The sequence below is a fragment of the Eriocheir sinensis genome, chromosome 37 (assembly GCF_024679095.1).
Source record: "Eriocheir sinensis breed Jianghai 21 chromosome 37, ASM2467909v1, whole genome shotgun sequence".
NCBI classification, from domain to species: domain Eukaryota; kingdom Metazoa; phylum Arthropoda; class Malacostraca; order Decapoda; family Varunidae; genus Eriocheir; species Eriocheir sinensis.
The window spans coordinates 435536-454419 of NC_066545.1; positions in this window are offsets into that span (position 1 = coordinate 435536).

An 18884-nucleotide genomic window follows, 5' to 3' on the forward strand; every position below is an offset into this window, starting at 1 on the left:
GACAAAGCCTCAAAGAGGATTTGCATAAACTTTCAGCTTGGTCTGATAGATGGGGGATGCCCTTTAATGTAGACAAGTGTCAGGTCCTTCAAGTTGGAACAAGAAATAAGTCGTTCGATTACGAAATGCGCGGCGTCAAACTCAGAAGCGTTCAGTACGTCAAGGATCTGGGTGTCAAAATGGCGTCAAACCTCAAATTCTCACAGCAACGCATCGATGCAGCAAATAAAGCGATCAGAATGTTGGGCTTCATTAAAAAAAAACTTTTTATTAAAAAATAAAGATGTAATACTTCCGCTTTACAATAGTTTAGTCAGACCCCACTTGGAATGTGCGGTACAGTTTTGGTCTCCCCACCATGCAAAGGACATTGCTAAATTAGAAGGTGTTCAACGTCGGGCCCTAACATGTCTTCTCTTGAGAAACGTCGCCTCCGAGGAAAACTGAAAGAATGTTTTAAAATACTTAATGGATTCACGAATGTGGACAAATCAAAATTGTTTATGATCGATGACACATTGCAATCGAGGAATAATGGCACAAAACTTAAATGTAGACAAGTAAATTCAGACCACCAAATTTTTCTTCACCAATGTTGTAGTGCGAGAATGGAATAAGCTTCCACCCTCAGTGGTCTAGTGTAACCCGATTGACTCTTTTAAAAACAAGCTCGACCGACACTTCCTTCAACTTAATATTAACGAGTTGAAATGCAAAGTTTTGGAGCCATCTGATTACTGTAGAATCACTTAGGTTTAAGGACAGACCACCTAGTCTGGTCCATGTGGTCTGATATTCTATGTAAATCTCTCTCTCTCTCTCTCTCTCTCTCTCTCTCTCTCTCTCTCTCTCTCTCTCTCTCTCTCTCTCTCTCTCTCTCTCCCACCCAATCAGTTACGGAATCCCGCCACGTCCATCTCCATCACGATCTCTTATATCCTAATTTAAGGCCCCTTTGGCTCCCTACACCCTCCCCAGCCTGTTCCTCACTCTTTAATCCTGTCTTTTGATATTCAGCCTTACCTGAGTTTCTTATATCCTCTTCTGTACCTCCCCTCTTCCCTCGCTTCATCCCCTCTTCCTTGACCTACCTCCAACCTTGAGCTATTCCCTAAAACATTTCTTACTTCTATCTCTCCCGTCCTTCCTTCGTTCCTTCTTCCTCCTTAACTATTTCTACTGGCTTTCCAACCTTGATTCGTTCCTCCACATTCCAATCTTCATTGGATAAGTACTTCAGGGATATAAGATTATACTCACCCTTCTTCGCATGTTTTCAGACAGATTGCAGCAAGACCTCAACCTAAATCCATATTATTCTCCCCCACAACCTAGATTGCAAGTAGCGTAAGTTAACAATAGAGTAAAGCAACAGTTAATGTCCGCATGACAGGTGGAGTGAGGTGTGGGTGCAGTAAGGTGACAGGGTACTGGTGCGTACATAGTACCGCCGGTAAAACGAGGATCAAGCCTCCACCTGTGCCCCTGAAACTACACCTCACCCATCGTGAGTATTAGGGGGGATTCTGGGGCTGCCCTGTGTAGGCCACTCAGCCTCTTCCAGTCTCCCTGTGTTTCTATGTTCTTATGTTCTTATGTAATGAAGTATTTTTCCCCACAGCTTAGGTTACCAGTAGTGTAAGTTAAGGGTAGTGAGTTTCTCTTATTTCTCTCTTTACTTTAAAATTTCCTTGGCCCTTTCTCCCTTAAAGGTACTTGGTGTTCTATTCTAACTATTTACTGCCGGCACGTTGCCGGAGGGAGAGGTGGGTGGGGAGGAGCCTTCATCTATTCTGTCCTGTCCTACCACACGTAGATTACTAGTAGTAGCGGTAGTAAACAGACACCTTCGCCATAGACCGACAGGTCTTCTGGTGTCTGTTCTTCCTATGTATTCCTATGTAATCCTATGTATCACCTCCCCTCTAATCTCCCTCCATCCCTTTAGTCACCCCTATACCTAGCTTACTCTCCTTCCTCTATCTTCCCTTCCATCTGTCTCCTCCTACCAGGTTTAAGGGGGGAGGGAGGTAGTATAAGGGAGGAAGTAAGCATGAAAGGAGCGATGGAGGAATTGAAAAGGAAATAAAAGGAAAGGGAGAAAAGGAGGGAGGGATAGAAGGAATAGAAGGAATATGAGAGTGAATGGATGGGAATAGGATTGAATAGAAGAAAGTCTGAAGTGGTGAAGAAAGCGAAGAGAAGCCAGGAAGGTATGACCGAGGAGGAGGAGGAGGAGGAGGAGGAGGAGGAGGAGGAGGAGGAGGGGGAGAAGGATAAGAAAAGGGGGTTCTGATTGAGGTGGTGGTCACTGAATTTCTTATAATTATCAATATTAATTTTATTATTATCATTATTATTATTATTATTATTATTATTATTATTATTATTATTATTATTATTATTATTATCATTATTATTATTATTATTATTATTATTATTATTATTATTATTATTATTATTATTATTATTATTATTATTATTATTATTATTATTATTATTATTATTATTATTATTATTATTATTATTATTATTATTATTATTATTATTATTATTATTATTGTTATTATTATTATTATTATTATTATAACACTACCTTGCTACCAGTAAAAAAATCCCGTGCCCTCCTTTTTTTATTTTCTTACACATCTTCTATACTACATTAGAAAATTCTTCAACTAGTTCCGTCTCTTCTCTCCTCCTCCTCCTCCTTCTCCTCCTTCTCCTCCATCTCCTCCTCCTCCTCCTCCTCCTCCTCCTCCTCCTCCTCCTCCTCCTCCTCCTCTTCTTCTTCTTCTTCCTCCTCTTCCTCCTCTTTCCTGTAAAGAATGGAGCCAAACGGAAGCACACTACGAAACATTTACTGACCCCCACTACCTTCAATAGGTTCCGGGTGCTGACAGACACCATGGAGGATAAGTTTGAGAATCGCCTAGTTAGGGACTCCATGGTACGAGAGCAGCTGGTTGAATTCTGTGGTCGTTCATCAAACGGCCCCAGAAAACGTTACTGTTATCCAGGAGCCAGACTAAACGACATCACAGCAGCGTGCGATGATGTCCTGAGTAAAGGTCGATTCACACATGTCAGTGGCGTATCAATGCCGTGTCAGTTTAGTGTCGGTGAAAACCGTTACATTCAGTGACGTGACCGTCACGTCTATGCACACATATCCGTAGTGACTCCGTGCAGCGTGACCAGTGATTTCCAAGATGGCAAAGTTTACAGACGTAGAGTTGGCGATGATTGCAATAATTCTTGACGAAGAGGAAGAGGCTGAGCGTAAAGTGAGGAAAAAAAAGTGGGTACACGTAGCTTGGAAGAAACGAGAACGTGAAGGAGAGTTTGCTACTCTGTACAAGGAACTAGTTGATGATGAAACAAAATTTGGGTTGAGACAAATCATACAAAACAGCATGATTCCGAACAAGTTCAATAAGGAGCTCGTCATTCATTCTTGTTGACAAGCCTTCAGCACTCCTCCGACGTCCATGAAACACTAAAAAATATCGGTGGCGACGATATTTAAATTCACGGAACGAAGACGTAATTGACACTGAGAGTCAAAACACGGTACTCCACCGGACATGTGTGAGCGCGTCAGCCGAATTCAAAGTAACGATTATTAAAAATGAAGACTATCATTCCCGACAATATGGTGATATTCTTCGAAGAAAATAATATAATAGATAACTCGCAACATGGTTTCCGTAGTAAACGTTCATGTTTAACTAACTTAATTGATTTTTTTCATTATATTTTTTAGGTGTTCGATGAAGGCAGATCAGTAGATATTATATATCTGGATTTTCATAAGGCATTTGATAAGATCCCCCACAAACGGTTGCTCAGTAAACTATTGGCGCACGGTATCTCAGGTAACTTTCTCAATTGGCTTGTGGACTGGCTCTCTGAGCGGAAACAGAGAGTAGTTATAAACGGTGTTTCATCTAACTGGCTCAATGTCCATATCTGGGCGTTATCGCGATAAGCTATCGCGATACTTTATCGCTGATAACAAAATCGGATTATCGACCATCCGCTACTTATTTAAATATATATCGGTATCTTCGTTACTTTTGTAACCCAACTAGCGATAATCGCTACTTTTTTTCCGCCTCTCAGGAAAAAAATGTTGTCTCCTTACTGCGCATGCGTGGCCCGGTGTTGTATGAAAAAACTTCGGGGTATGAAATATCTTCGGTGATGAGATTTCATACTTAGGTCATGAAAATTAAAACACTAGGTTATTTTTTATGATACTCAAAAATCAATATATCATAGAGAAAAATCATTTAACTTTGCCCCAAAAATGATTATTCACTGCCTCAAATTTGATATTCCATATTCGTTTGTGAGCATGCCATGGTATTGAAGGCACCCGGTGTTGTGTTATTTGGTGTCCCATCGTCAAAAGCTGGCGCTTTTGTGTACAAACACTGGTCTCTCGTGAATTGTGCATGCTCAGACCAATAAGTGTAGACCTATACAGTCTCACAATGCTTTTTTAACACATTAAGAGTTGCTGGAAAGCTGAATCAAACATACAGTACCACCATCCTCGCTGTTTCTAGAACGATGTACACTCTGTACATATAAATACAACTCGTACAGAGTGTCGTCCTAGAAACAGCGAGGATGGTGGTAGTTGTACTATATGTCTGATTCAGCCTTCCAGCAACTCTTAATTACGGTTTAAAAGCTTTGTGAGACTGTACAGGTCTACGCTTGCTGGTCTGAGCATGCACCGTTCACGAGAGACTAGTGTTTGTAAACAATTTTTGACGGTGGGGACGCAAAATAACACAACACCGGTTCAGGCATTTCTAGTATTAACGTCCATATGTACGTGTCAGCGTGTGGTTTTAAGGTTTTGTAAGTTTCCTAAAATACAGATAATGAAAATTTGAATTCATCAATGTTGTTCTATCTGAAATATCAATATAGTATCGTTTTCGCCTATCGGACTTATCACTAGCTAGTATCGGAATTGTGGATTTATATCGGGTATCGGTTATCGGTTATCGCCTATATTTGTGTCTCTAGTTAACGAATATCGGTTATCGCCGTTAAGGTTTTTCATTATCAGTTATCGGTTATCGGGAATAAGGTTTTCTGTTATCGTGCCCAGCTATGTCGATGTCAGAAGCGACGAACCTCAAGGATCAGTACTTGGTCCCATGCTTTTCTTAATTTATGTTATTGATATCGATGATAGGCTCACTTGTAAAATATAAAAATTTGCTGATGACACAAAAATCGCTAGTAAAGTAACTGCGACACTCGACGAAGAAGCATTACAATCAGCTCTAGATCGACTTGCACGTTGGACCAATCAATGGCAAATGAAATTTAACGTTGACAAATGTAAAGTGTTACACATCGGAAACAATAACAATCACGTTCAGTATGTAATGAATGGCCAACAACTTTCTGCAGTAAGTAAAGAAAAGGATCTTAGAATCACTATATCAAACGATTTAAAGCCCAGTCAGCATTCTTCAATGGCAGTTAAAACCTCAAACAATTTGGTTGCCTTCATCGGAGGAGTCTTTAATAATAAATCGGAAAAAGTAATATTAAAACAGTATAATTCGCTGGTTCGACCCAGTTTAATTCGGTTGGAGTAGGTAGGAAGACACCTACCGAACGGGCGCAAGCCACTCCCGGTGAGGTATATATGGGAGGTTAAAAGGGAGCTGAAGCCCTCCAAAGACCCTTCCCATGTCCTCACTAACCGTTTCCCTATTGTCTCACCAACACCGGAGAGTAGTCCAGCATGCTCTCTAAAGACAGATCCTCTCTATCCACACCACACTACATTCACACAACATATACACCTTTTCCCAAAATTCAAATTTCAAAATGGCACACCTACATCATGCCTCGGAGTCCCCGCCTGGGGGGGGGGGGGACCACAAACTACCCCAGGGAGGACTCCCCTTCTAGCTGCCGACCCGAGAGGTGTCTTGATAACTCCTCGAACCTTTTTCTTATCAATTTCTGCAACATTCGCGGTCTTCGTTCTAATTTTCATTCTGTGGAACACCATCTCTCTTCCTCTAAACCTCACCTTCTCTTCCTCACCGAAACACAGGTTTCTGAGGCTACTGACAGCAATCTCTACTCTGTTCCCTCCTACTATCTTTATCCTAAATTTCAATCCAAAGCTGGATGTTATGCCTACGTGCGCAACGACATCACTTGCTCTCGTGCCCACAAACTTGATTCTTCAGAATTTTCCACCATCTGGCTAAGACTTCATTGTCATTCTATTACTAAATACATCTGTGCTGTGTACCTCTCACCTAACTCTACTAACTATGTAAAATTCTTTGACTATTTGAACTCTAAAGTGGAGCACATCTTGACCCACTCTCCCTTCGCTGAAATCTTCATCCTAGGAGATTTCAATGTTCACCACCAGCTTTGGGTTTCATCCTCTTTCACTGACCAGCCTAGTGAACAAGCCTACAACTTTGCTCTCCTCAACGATCTATAGCAGTTGGTTCAGCACCCTCACGTATTCCCGACCGTCTTGGAGACAGGCCCAACATGCTAGACCTCTTCCTTACCTCTAACCCTTCTGCTTACTCTGTCAAACTGTTCTCTCCGTTGGGCTCCTCCGATCACAATCTTATTTCTGTATCCTGTCCTATCGCTCCTGTACACCCTCTGGACCCACCGAAGAGGCGATGCTTCTGGCATTTTGCTTCAGCTCGGTGGGACGATCTGAGGATGTACTTTTCCGATTTCCCGTGGAATGAATATTGCTTCCAGGATAGAAACCCCTCTATGTGTGCTCAGCGCATTACAGAGGTGATTGTCTCTGGAATGGAGGCATACATTCCACGTACTTTCTCTACTCCTCACGCTAAAAAGCCTTGGTTTAATCACGCTTGTTTTCGTGCTGTCAATGATAGAGAGGCAGCTCACAAAAGGTACCAGAGCCTTCAAACTATTGCTAACTATGAACTTTATATTTCTGCCCGGAATCGTGCCAAATCTATTCTCCGACTAACCAAAAACTCTTTTATTAATAGAAAATGCCAAAACCTTGCTTTCTCTAACTCTTCCCGTGGCTTTTGGCATCTAGCCAAAAACATCTCCTCCAACTTCACTTCTTCATCTTTCCCTCCACTCCTCAGTCCTGACGGCAACACTGCCGTCTCATCTATCTCTAAGGCTGAACTCTTCTCTCAAACTTTTTTTCTAAAAACTCCACTCTGGACGATTCTGGGCATATTCCACATACCCATCCCCCTCTGACTCTTTTAGGCCTGTTATAAAGATTCTTCAAAATTATGTTTTCTATGCCCTCTCGGGCCTTAATCCTCAGAAGGCTTATGGACCTGATGGAGTGCCTCCTATTGTCCTTAAAAACTGTGCCTCCGTGCTGTCACCCTGCCTGGTCAAACTCTTTCGCCTTTGCCTGTCAACATCTACCTTTCCTTCCTGCTGGAAGTATGCCTTCATACAGCCTGTGCCTAAGAAGGGTGACCGCTCCAGTCCCTCAAACTACCGTCCTATAGCTTTACTTTCTTGTCTATCTAAAGCTTTTGAATCAATCCTTAACCGGAAAATTCAAAAGCACCTTTCCACTTCTGACCTTCTATCTGATCGCCAGTATGGGTTCCGCAAGGGGCGTTCTACTGGTGATCTCCTTGCTTTCCTAACTGACTCTTGGTCATCCTCTCTTAGCCGTTTCGGTGAAACCTTTGCTATTGCGCTGGACATATCAAACGCTTTCGATAGGGTTTGGCACAAATCTTTGCTTTCCAAACTACCCTCCTACGGTTTATATCCTTCTCTCTGTACCTTTATCTCCATTTTCCTTTCTAACCGTTCTATTCCTACTGTGGTAGACGGTCACTGTTCTTCCCCTAAAGCTATTAACAGTGGTGTCCCACAGGGTTCTGTCCTATCTCCTCTCTTTCTGCTGTTCATTGATGATCTTCTTTCCAAAACGAACTGTCCTATCCATTCTTACGCCGATGACTCCACTCTGCATTACTCAACTTATTTTAATAGAAGACCCACCCTACAGGAACTTAACGATTCAAGGCTGGAGGCAACAGAACGCTTAGCCTCTGACCTTACTATTATTTCCGATTGGGGCAGGAGGAACCTGGTATCCGTCAACGCCTCAAAAACACAGTCTCTCCACCTATCCACTCGACACAATCTTCCAAACAACTATCCCCTATTCTTTGACAGCACTCAGCTATCACCTTCCTCAACACTAAACATCCTCGGTTTATCCTTAAATCAAAATCTCTACTGGAAACTTCATATCTCATCTCTTACTAAATCAGCTTCCTCTAGGCTGGGCGCTCTGTACCGTCTTTGCCAGTTCTTCTCCCCCGGACAGTTGCTATCCATTTACAGGGGCCTTGTCCGTCCTCGTATGGAGTATGCATCTCATGTGTGTGTGTGTGGGGGGGGGGGGGGGGGGGGCCACACACACAGCGATCTTTGACAGAGTGGAATCTAAGGCTCTTCGACACATCAGCTCTCCTCCTCATACTGATAGTCTTTTACCTCTCAAATTCCGCCGCCATGTTGCCTCTCTTTCTATCGCCTATCGATATTTTCATGCTGACTGCTCTTCTGAACTTGCTAACTGCATGCCTCCCCTCCTCCCGCGGCCCCGCTGCACACGACTTTCTACTCATTATCATCCCTATACTGTCCAAACCCCTTATGCAAGAGTCAACCAGCATCTTTATTCTTTTATCCCTCACGCTGGTAAACACTGGAACAATCTTCCTTCATCTGTATTTCCTCCTGCCTACGACCTAGACTCTTTCAAGAGGAGGGTGTCAGGACACCTCTCCTCCCGAAATTGACCTCTTTTTTTGGACATTCCTTTGACCTCTGTTCGGGAGCAGTGAGTAGCGGGCTTTTTTTTTTTTTCTTTCTTTGAGCCCTTGAACTGTCTCCTTAGATGTAAAAAAAAAATAATTATAATCTAGTGTACTGTGTACAGTTTTGGCCTCCCTATAACAGAAAAGAAGTAGAAAAGTTAGAACGGGTTCAACGGAGAGTAACAAAAATGATTCCTAGGTTGAGAAAGTTATCTTATGAACAAAGGCTTAAAGAAGTAAATTTATTCAGCCTATCAAAATGAAGAATGCGAGGCGATGTAACAGAAGTGTTTAAAATGTTTAAAGGATTCAGTGATATTGATGCGGAGGATTACTTTACATTTGATCGATCAAATAGAACAATAAGAAATAACAATTTCAAGATAAGTGGTAAAAGATTCTCGTTGCACGAAGCCAAACACTTCTTCTTCAATCCAGACGTTAATGTTTCGAATTCTCTACCCTGTGATGTCGTTGACAGTACAACAGTTACGGCCATCAGGAATAGATTAGACAAGTATTTTTAATCCAATCAGCAACTAAGATATTACTCATTGTCGTAATAACGTTAAGTTCTATCGAATACTGGTGTCCTTGTCCGTTTTTATCCCCCGGTTAGCGGTAGCAGTAATGGTAGTTCTTTCCTCTTTCCTACATAATTTCCAGGCAGTTTTTCCATGCTGCATGGTTCTTTTTCCTTTCTTGCCAGCTTTGGCTGTAGGAGCCTTCGCCTTTGCTGTCCTTCATCTTCCACCTTTGATTAGATAGTTAGTGTAGCTAGTCACAAACAACCTCGGAAGGACCATCAGGTCTGGTGTTGTTTGTTCTTCCTTTGTGTTCCTTTGTGTACCTCCTGTCTTACCCACTTCTCATCTCTCTTCTTCTACCTGCTCCTCTCCAGTCTTTATTTCCTCTCCTCTCCTCACCTTCTCCTCCTCCTCCTTCTCCTCCTTCGGTAACAATGCGGGTGGCTAACTTTTAACGACCCTCGAAGCAGCAAACTTGACAGGGAAGCGAAAATAAAGACCCACACATTCAGGGCGCTGCGGGAGGGGGTCGGAAGCGGCTGATGCCAAAATTAAGGGGTCTCCAAATTTAAAGGGACCCAAGCCAGCCCCTTAAAAAGTCGTAACCATTAGGACAACATGGTTACTAAGCTAGGGGGGGGAGGGAGCGAGGTAATGGAGGGGCTACGGGGTGAGGGGACGGAGGGGAAGGAGAAAAGAAAAAGAAACGGAGGGAGGCATGAGAGGGGAGTAAAGAGAAGGAGGTTTAGAAGAGGGAAGGTAGGGAAAATGAGTAACAGAGAAACACAGCTGAAATAATTGAAAAAATAAATAGTGAATGGAGGATAATGAGGAAAAGTGTGTGTTATTGAGAGAGGGTAAGGGAAGTAACTGAAAGGTCGGAGGATGAATATTAATGGATGGAGAGAGAAAATAAACGAGGGTTAGAAACAGAAAAAGAAGGAGAAAAAGTGAGTTGGAAGCAGGGAAAGGAGACTAATGAAGAAAAACGAGTCGAAAGAGGAAGTGAAAGAAGATAATAGATAAATGAGTGAATGAATATTTATACAGAATTGAATTACTGCAAGAAATATAGTGAAAGAAGACAACGAAGAAGAATGGAAAATAAATAAGAGGAACAGTGGGAAATAAGGGAATGGCTGAACGACAACTAAGCAGAGAGAAATAACGAAAAGGGAAACGCAACGAGAGAAGAAAAGAGGAATATGTGTAGACGTTGAAATTATTGAAAGGCAAACAGGGAAAAAGATAAGGAAGAGGAGTGTGAAAACTGAATAGTTCTGGAGAATAGAGGAGACTAGTTAATGACTGAGCGACGAAAAGTGAAACAGAGGTAATTAAAATAAATGAGAATGCCAGAAAGGAGTGAAGGAGGGAAAAAACTGAAATGGATGTTGAAGAAGTGAATAAAGGACATGAAAAAAAGAGAATGGAATGGGTAATGGGATGATGACAGACGGGAAGAGAAAAGGAAAAATAACTGATGAATAAGAAAAGACAGAGGAATAATGAGATAAAATAAGAGAAAGAAAATAAGAGAGGGAAGTAAAGGAAATTGAGAATAAATGAGAAGGAACGTTAAAGGAGAGGATCGAAAAATATTTGACACAAGGAAGGAAAGAGAGGGAAAGAAGGAATAGTTGACTAGTGAAGAACGAAGAAGGAATAATGAGGCATATTTGTTGAGGAAGAGAGAATGGAAAAGGGAAGTTAAAGAAGAGAATAAATGTGAAGAGATTGGGGCCGAGGGATTTTTTGGAGTTAACCGAAAATGGAGAATGAAAGAGAAGAATATGATAAAAAAATGAATGAATGTGCAAGTGAAAAAGATAAAATGGGAGCAAGAAATATTGGAAGGTAAAGGTGAAACAAAGATAATGAGGAGGGAATGCAAAAAAGAGATAAACACTATAGCCAAGGAGAAGGGGATGAAATAACATAGATGAATAAATTTTAAAAAGAATCACAGGGGAAGAGGAAAAAGGTAAGTAAGAGGCAAATAATGATGGTTGACGACTGTACAAACTGAAAGAAAACCGACAAGCGAAAAAGAAAAGGGGAAAATATATGATAAAAGGTGAGAGTAAGTGAATCGTAATAACAATATGACGAAGAAAATAAAAGGAAAATGAACAAAGATAGAGGAAAAGAGTTATGAAAATAGAAAGAAACAGAAAAAAATATGCTGGTGTAAAATGAACCAAAAAAGTGAAGGAAAGAAGCAAACTGAATAAAATAAAAAAAACGTAGGAGGAGAGCTATCAGGAAACAAGGAATATTGGAAGGGGGGATGAAAGAAAGCAAAGAAAAACAAGGGAAATAAGAAGGAAAAAGTATGTTCATGACTCAAAAAACTCGATAATCAAAAGCAAAAAAGCGAAGATAATGAGAAACATAATTGGAAGAAGCAGAATCAGGAACGAGAAAAAAATTGAGCTAAACATGAAAAAAAGCAATGCGGAAGGGAAATGAGGAAGCGGTATGAGCAGGACCAGGAAAAAAATAGGAGAAAAAGAGGAATAATTAAAGGGCAAATAGAAAAATGGTAATAACATGAGAGGAGAGAAAAAACAGCAGAAATTAGAGAAAATGACAAGGAAGAGGAAGGAATATGAATAAGAGGGAGGATCATTAAAGTAATATTAAAAGTAGGAATTATAAGATGAAAGAGATAGGGGAGGAGGAGGAGGAGGAGGAGGAGGAGGAGGAGGAAGAAGAGAAAAAGGAAAAGTAATAACAAGAATAATGATGATGGTGATGATGATGATTTTGATGATGATAACAACAACAACAACAACAACAACAACAACAACAACAACAACAATAATTATAATAATTATAATAACAACAACAACAACAACAACAACAACAACAACAACAACAACAATAATAATAATAATAATAATAATAATAATAATAATAATAATAATAATAATAATAATAATAATAATAATAATAATAATAATAATAATAATAATAATAATAATAATAATAATAATAATAATAATAATAATAATAATAATAATGATAATGATAATAATAATAATAATAATAATAATAATAATAATAATAATAATAATAATAATAATAATAATAATAATAATAATAATAATAATAATAATAATAATAATAATAATAATAATAATAATAATAATAATAATAATAAGAAGAAGAAGAAGAAGAAGAAGAAGAAGAAGAAGAAGAAGAAGAAGAAGAAGAAGAAGAAGAAGAAGAAGAAGAAGAAGAAGAAGAAGAAGAAGAAGAAGAAGAAGAAGAAGAAGAAGAAGAAGAAGAAGAAGAAGAAGAAGAAGAAGAAGAAGAAGAAGAAGAAGAAGAAGAAGAAGAAGAAGAAGAAGAAGAAGAAGAAGAAGAAGAAGAAGAAGAAGAAGAAGAAGAAGAAGAAGAAGAAGAAGAAGAAGAAGAAGAAGAAGAAGAAAAAAAAAAAAAAGATGGTGGTGGTGGTGTTGGTATTGGTGCTGGTGAAGGCGTTCAAGAGAAAAATAATAAATTCGATGGTCGACTTAATTAAAGAAAAATTCATTTAACTATCGAGAGAGAGAGAGAGAGAGAGAGAGAGAGAGAGAGAGAGAGAGAGAGAGAGAGAGAGAGAGAGAGAGAGAGAGAGAGAGAGGGTAGTAGTAGTAGTAGTAGTAGTAATAGTAGTAATAGTAGTAGTAGTAGTAGTAGTAGTAGTAGTAGTACCGCTAGTAGTAGTAACAGTAAATAGTTTATAAATTCATCGTCATTCACAGAGAAAAACGTGTACATAAAAATATAAAATCCACGGTCACTAGTTTCCTTTCTGACACCATGAACCCTCTTGAGCCTCCTCCTCCTCCTCTCTTCGTCTTCCTCCAGCATCTCTTCCTCTTTCATTCATCATGTTAATTTAAGGATTTCTCCCTCCGCTCCGCGGTGATTTCTCTTCCCTTTCGACCTCCGCACCTTCCCTTCCTTCTTTTCTTTTTTTACGCCTTCTCCTCCTCCTCCTCCTTTCCCTCTTTCTATTCCGCCGTCTTACGTCAGTTGCTTTATTTTTTTCATGATATGATTTTTTTTTTTTTTTTTTTTTTTTTGCTTCTTTCACGTCCTGTTTTCTACGTTCATTTTTTTTCCTCCACTTTCCTTTTATTTCCTATCTTTTAATACTTTACTACCATTCATTCTTTCTTTTATACTCTATAATTCCATCCTTATCTTACTCCGTCTTCTCCTTGTGAGTTTTTAAGCCGTTTCCCTTCCCTTGTGATTTGCTTTCTTATTCTCCTCCTCCTCCTCTTCCGTCTTTCCCTCTAATGGTCTAATGCTCTGCTTTATCAGCTCTTGCAACACCTCTTTCCTCTTCATAAAGTCTTTTTAATTAGTCTTCCCGTGTCGTATATTTATCGTCCTTTTCGTCCTCTTTCCTCCCTCTCCTCAATCTTTCCACGTGTTCTCTCTTCCTCGTGACCGTCTCTGCTCTGAGGGCTGCTGCTTTCCATCCCTCCTCCCCCCCTCCCCCACTGACACACACTCTCCTTCCCAACCCCCTTCTGTCCCTCTGTACCTCACTCCCCAACACATTGTAACATTATTCTAGCATCGTATTGGTTGTTTATGCCTGGAACTATCATACCGTTTTCTTTTTCTGCCACCACGGTTTGGGTTCCAATGTTATTTCGATCAGGGTTTCCTTTTATTGTCTATGTTCATGATGCATGTAACATTTGTGTTAAGACATGGATATTTATAGGAAATATAAACTACATATGAATATTTACTATGCAACTGTATGAGCAACTAGGTACCAGAAGTGTATCTGGAGCATATCCTTTAAAAGAGTTTGGTTTTGGGAATGGAATAGTAGCTACTCTATAGCCGACTTGAAGCCAGCAGATACAGTTATCAACTATCACTCAGTGTGTGAGGCTTTGCCAGTGCCATGAAATCATCCTTTTTCACTTCTGAGCCTGCTGTCCAGATACAGCTGTCGTTGGCAATGTTGTAAGTTAAAGGTTCTTTATAAGATGATTGGTTTACTATGACATTACCTTCATATTAGTTAAGATTTTCAATGACTATGTTTACAATAGGTTGTGATGAAGGTTTATGAATTAATTTGTAAAGTTCCTCAAGGTATCCACTGAACAATTTGTGTGGTTGTTATATGATAATCTATGTAATTTAGATAGGTTTGTAAGCTGGTTTATGACTGTTAGACCACGATGACTTGATTGTGATTGTCATGCTAATGTAGCCCGGTCCTTCGGACTGGAACTCTGGATAATCGTTGCGAGATATTGTTTCATTGATCCAGGATTGTTTTCGGACACTACAAACACACCCTCTCCTATCAATAATTCAGAAAACCTCCCCCTCCTTCTCCTCCTTTTTTTTCGGTATTTTAATCCACTCTTTTTTCACTCTCTACAATAGTCTTTTCTCTTCCTCCTCTTCTTTCTTCCCATCATATCCTCTTTTTCATTTTTTCTTCTAATTCACTTTCTTTCCCAACATTTTCCTCATTATTCTGTTCTCCTTTACCACTACTTCTTACTCAGCTTTACCTCTCTTCCCCATGACCTCATCTTCCAAAATAATTTCATGCTTTTGTTCGCTTCCTCTCCCTCCTCCGCTTCCGACTCCTCCTCCTCCTTCTCTTTCTCCGCTTTCTTTTCCCATTATTCTCCTCTTCTAAAACCTTTTCTACCCTTAATTCTGTATTTATCTCTAATCTACACCTCCTGCTTCAGTCAACCTGCAGAACCATCACCAACTGTTCATTTTTCTCCTACTCCCACCTCTTTGACTATCCATACCCATCGCCTTCCCCCTCCCCAGCAGTACTCACAGGCGTCCATGGCTCGTTGGTGTTCTATGTGCCTCAGCAGGTCAGTGTAGAGCACGCCGAAGGAGAACTGTAGGCCCGTCGTTAGTACGTGAACCACGAACACGCACGCGCAGATCAGCCAGCCCCAGCCACCTGTACGGGGAGGGAGGGAGGGAGGGAGGCGGTGAGTGAGGGAGTGATGGTGGGAGTGAGTGTGCAAGGAGGTAAGAATGTGGGGGGGAGAGGGAAAGGTGAGTGTGTGTGTGTGTGAGTGCGTAGGGTGTGATTAACTGAGTGAGTGAAGAAGGTAGTGTGTGAGGGATTGATGGTGCGAGTGGGAAGTAGAACAGAGGACAGCAAGGGTGCGGGTTATGAGAGTGAGTGTGATAGGAGTAAATGAAGAGGGTCAATAAGTGAGTGAGGGAGTGTTCTAGTAGAGGAAGGTGGTGGGAAGTAGAGTAGATAGGAGACTGAGGGCCAATTCGACAGTCCAACACAGAGTCATTGTTAGCTCCCAAACCAAACTGTATTCTCTACAATAATCCGTTTCTTCTACTCAATGCCAGATTCTAAACAGATTTCCTGTGTGGATTCCTAAAATTTCCTCCTTTTTATATCACCACCAAACACTATACGAGGAATTTTGTGTTTGGTTAAGGAGCTTACAAACTTGCTGTATTGGACTGGAAAACTGGCCCTGAGTGAGAAAGGGTGTGGGTTAGAGAACGATACGTGTGAGAGGGAGGAATAGGGAAAGGGAATGTGAAGCGGAGTAAATAAGGAGGGGCAGTAAGCCAATGAGGGAAGGAGAATTTTCGTAGAGAAGAGCGGAAAGAAAGCATAAAAAGGAATTTGTAAGTGTGTGGGAAGTATGTAGGGAAGGGTGTGGGTGGAGTGAGGGAGAGTGACGGTAAGTGAGGGAGGTGGTGGGGGAGAAATAGGTGAGTGAGCGAACGGAGGAAGAGTGGTGGGGGGAAGGTTTAGGAGAACAGTAAAGAAGGTGTATGAAAGAGGAAAGTGAGGAAATAGGAGACGAAAAGGGTGGTGGGTATGTGAGGTGGGAGAGGGATGAAGAGATTGGATGTGAGCGAGTGAGTGAGTGAGTGCGTACGTGTAGGGGTGGAAGAGGATATATAAGTTCACACAAAGAAAGAAATAACCCTTGGAAATTATAAAAAAAAAGTTGCCGTAATGTAAAAATCTCCAAACTCGCGTATATGAAAAAAATCCCCGGAAGAAAATGTGTTCTTCGGTAATAGTTTAAAATTTGGAAGTACGTGCGTTAAAACAAAATAAAATAATGTAGTGGTTATACTTGTCAACCTCTGAAAACCTTATCGTAGAATGTGTGTTGTATTCTCTATCGAACTGCTGCAAAAATAAAACAGATACATGAAACCCTCACTCAACCAAGGCAAGATAGCATTTGAAAAAGAATGGTAAGATAAAAAAAAGAGTAAAGCGAAATAATATAATATGAAGTAAAAGTAGCAAACCAAAACAAACAGAAACATGAAAAAGTAAAATTAAAAAAAGTAGTCTGAAGCAAAAATACAAGATAATGAGGTAAAAACTGAAAAAGAAAAACAAGCCATAAGTAAAAATAGTTAAATCAAAAGTATAATAAAGTAAAATCATAAACAAAATTTAAAAAAAAAAGTAAAATCACATGTAAAAACAATAAGTGATATATGAAAAAAGGGTTAAATAAAGGTATAACAAATATGTAAAATAAAAAAAAAGAGTAACAAGTAAAACAAGTAGCAAGTAAAAATAAATATAAAAAGAGTATCAAGAAAACGAAACGCAAATCAAACTAGACAGATAAAAATAAACAGATTAGTAGATAAAACGTATAATTATTATCAAGCCGTATGAGTAAGAACAGTAAAACAAAAACAATATTTAAATATTTAAAATACATATCATCCACTGGTAATGTTAGAATATATGTCGTAGTCCTCCCCCACACACACACACAGTAATACCCATTAGGGTAGGCGGTGGCGTAGGTGGTAGCGTACTGGGCTCACATTCACCGCGTGATGGACGACGCGGGTTCGAATCCTCACGCTACCACTCGGATTTTTCAGTCACCGCCGAGTGGCTTAAAACTACCCACATGCTGTCCTGAAGACCACCCATCAACCCGGACTCTAGAGGAAGCCGTCCAAGCGAATCAAGAACGAGTTCCGGGGGGCAGCATGAGCCAATGCAAGATGGCGCCACTATAAACACTCGCCTGCGCCAGAACGGGCTGGGCCGACCATCAGGCCCCACCTGGAAGAAGCCTTGGGCCGACCATAAGGCCCCACCGGGAAGATGCCTACCGGCGCAATTGCCAACAACGTAAAAAAAAAAATTAAAAAAAATGCACACATAAGATATCCTATAACATTATTTTTCTTATTTTTTTTGTAACAATTCAGACGGCATCATATCATTTATAGTCATGTTAATACTTCCGTTTTTCTTCTATTTCTCTTACTGCCTAAAATAAAAAGACATGTTAAAATGAAAGACGTGAGGAAGTAGTGGTTAAAGGTTAAAACTGAGGACATGAGTGAGATAAAGGGAGCGTATGAGAAATATAGACGGAGAGAAATAAATAAAAATTGGTGAATTCGTAAAGGCAGAGGGAAGGGAGGGGAAATAAATGAGGGGTAAATCAAGAGGAAGGAAAGGGAAGGGAAGGGAGAGGGCTGACTGAGAGGAGGGGTCATGCCAGATTACCCCTCACCCCCTAGTCGGCTCCGGCGTGAGAGGGAGAGGTGAAAGAGGGAGAGTGAGAGGAAGGGAGAGGAAAAGAGGAAAAGGGAAAATCAGTGGGCACAAGCCTAAATCAGTCTCCCCTCGAGGTTTAGAGAGAGAGAGAGAGAGAGAGAGAGAGAGAGAGAGAGAGAGAGAGAGAGAGAGAGAGAGAGAGAGAGAGAGAGAGAGAGAGAGAGAGAGAGTAGGGGAGACCACTTCTTACGCAATGGCTATACTGACTAAAAACGTGGGGAATCGGTTCTTGTAGTAGTAGTAGTAGTAGTAGTAGTAGTAGTAGTTGTAATAATGATAATAGTAGTAGTAATAGTAATAGTAGTGGCAGTGGTAGTGGTGGTAGTAGTAGTAGAAGTAGTAGTAGTAGTAGTAGACAAAGTCTGAGTACGAGTAAATAAAAATAAATAGTAGCACACTCGGTTCATAACGCCAAACTTCGCTGTAGCTGACTGCGCAGATGGGATGAGATATGGAAACTCCGATTTTTTTTTCTTTTTTTTATGACTGTCTGGGAATGACTAATGCCCAGGAGGAGGAATGGAGCGGACGGAGGGACGGACGAACGGATCGCTGTCATTCATTAAATAAATTAATTGTACGACTAAAAATGACACAAAACAGTTTCGTCTTGTTGATCGACGGAGACAGACCCACAGGCACTAAATGGAGCGGCGATTTCTTTGCCTCATTTAGTCAAAAAAGAGAACTATTAAGTCGTTCAATATTTTTTTGGCAAGGAAGATAGAAATAATAGTCTCCAAAATACCTGAAAAACGACAAACACTAATAGTAGAAGAGAGAATGAAAACATGTGCCCACAACATACTTATAATTCTGCTGTAATTTAAATAAAGTTGTCGTCATATATTAATCGAATTTGATAAATTACTACTATCACCGGAGATCTTACAAGTG